The sequence below is a fragment of the Aquarana catesbeiana genome, linkage group LG01 (assembly GCF_042186555.1).
Source record: "Aquarana catesbeiana isolate 2022-GZ linkage group LG01, ASM4218655v1, whole genome shotgun sequence".
In the NCBI taxonomy this organism is placed as follows: Eukaryota; Metazoa; Chordata; class Amphibia; order Anura; family Ranidae; genus Aquarana; species Aquarana catesbeiana.
Window position 1 is genome coordinate 908,826,882 of NC_133324.1, and position 2,059 is coordinate 908,828,940.

The 2,059-nt window shown below is 37.2% G+C and overlaps 1 long non-coding RNA gene across 1 annotated transcript; it reads right to left on the bottom strand.

The window, feature by feature from the left end:
- Positions 1-731: 731 nt before the first annotated feature.
- On the bottom strand, positions 732-1,584 carry LOC141125845 (uncharacterized). The gene is made up of 2 exons (XR_012241397.1): positions 1,138-1,584; positions 732-989 (listed from the first exon to the last, which is right to left on the bottom strand). It is a non-coding gene; the product is annotated as an uncharacterized lncRNA (long non-coding RNA).
- Positions 1,585-2,059: the final 475 nt, after the last annotated feature.

Consider the following 2,059-nt stretch of genomic DNA (forward strand, 5'->3'; position numbering starts at 1 on the left):
TCCCAATTTATATTTATATGTTGTTACATTCATTCATTACCCTTCAATAAAGCACTTTAATATTTTATTTAATGCCTTGTTCATATCTATGGTTAGCTGCCTAAAAACCCCGCTCGGGGGACCTTTTCCCATTTTTCTTGTTCTATCCTCTTCCACCTTCACTGTCTTGTTTTTGGTCATTGAGGTCAACCATCATACTGAGTAACCAACATCAAGATACCGAAGGTTGGATGAGGTGGGACCATCCCAGCTGTAATTTCAGCAGTGCAAAAAGTAAAATGCCTTTCAATTCTGTGACACAGATCAATAGCAAAATATGAACATTGAAAAAAGAATGCCAGCAATTATCAAAAATTAGATTTCAGCTGTCTGGTATTGCATAACACATTAGCGCATTTGGCTGGTCTGAGCCTAACTAAAAACAGGATTGTTAAAAAAGATATACTTTATATAAATCAATTGGTTTGCGCTTGAGTTTCCACGTTATGTCTATGGTCAGATTTTGCTAACAGGATTACTTTAGAAATAGGAGATGCGTTTTTTTTTTTTTTTTTTTTAAATTGAGCACATACCTATGGGACTAATACAATCTTGTCTATGTAGATTCAGATACACTAATTATATAAAAGAGGAAGGAGGTTTTTGTACGGCTCTGTATCACTGTGTGAGAGGGAGGCTCTTGCTCTGCATACAGTAATACTCGGCTTCATCTTCTGCCAGAGCTCCATTAATTGTAAGAGTAAAATAATCATACGGAGATCCGGATCTACTGCCGCTGAACCTCTCCGGGACTCCAGACTGGCGACTGGTTGCATAGTAGATGAGAAGTTTTGGGGGCTGATCTGCTTTTTTTTGGAACCAACGTATTAGACTGTCACCATCCGAGGCAGCAACATCAGAACTTGATTTACAGTTTATCTGAACTTTCTCTCCTGGAGACACTGAGATATATTTTGGAGTTTGTGTCATCACAATCTCTCCATAAGAGGCTTGGGAGACAAAGAAGAAATGTAATTAGTTGTAATTAAAACATATAGAAATATTATGTGATTCTAATATTGTTACAAAATGGTAAGGATTGGTAAAATAAAGAGAGAATTTTAAAGCAATTATCCAGTGATCATATATTTTCTGTACCTTTTGTATAAAGATAAAGGACACAGAGCAGATATGGCAGAGGGACCATCTTGATGTGTCAGGACTGTCACACACACAGATCATTGCTTTCCAGAATACAGAGTTTATATCATATGAAGTCTAAAGGGAAATAAGTTCCTGTGTGTATAATAGGAAGTATGCAAATTGTACTGACACAGATTTCTCTCTCCAGACATTTTATTAGAATTTTGCACAATGTATCTCCAATATTATAAAAAGGGTTTTTTTTGTAGTGTGTACATTTCATGAAGATTGTGCTTTCACACTGAACAACAGTGATGTTTAAGTACACCCCAGTCTCTGGTGAACCAGCTGAAATACAGTGCCTTGAAAAAAAGTATTCGTACCCTTTGAAATTTTCCCCATTTTGTCACATTACAATTGTAAATGTATTTTATTGGGATTTTATGTGCTAGACCAACACAAAGTATGTGAAAAGTGTGGCGTGCATTTGTATTCAGCCCCCTCTACTCTGATACCCTGAACTAAAATGTAGTGGAACCAATTGCCATCAGATTTAATTTAATTAGTAAATAGAGTCCACGTCTGTGTAATTTAATCTCAGTATAAATACATACAGCTGTTCTGTGAAGACCTGAGAGCTTTGTTAGAGAACCTTAGTGAACAAACAGCATCATGAAGGTCAATGAACACATCAGACAGGTCAGAGATAAATTTGTGGAGAAGTTTAAAGCAGGGTTAGGTTAAAAAAAAAGTATCCCAAGCTTTGAACATCTCACGGAGCACTGTTCAATCCATCATTCTTAAATGGAAAGAATATGGCACAACTGCAAACCTACCAAGACATGGTCGTCCACCTAAACTGACAGGCCGGGCAAGGAGAGCATTAATCAGGGAAGCAGCCAAGAAGCCCATGGTAACTCTGGAGGAGCTACAGAGA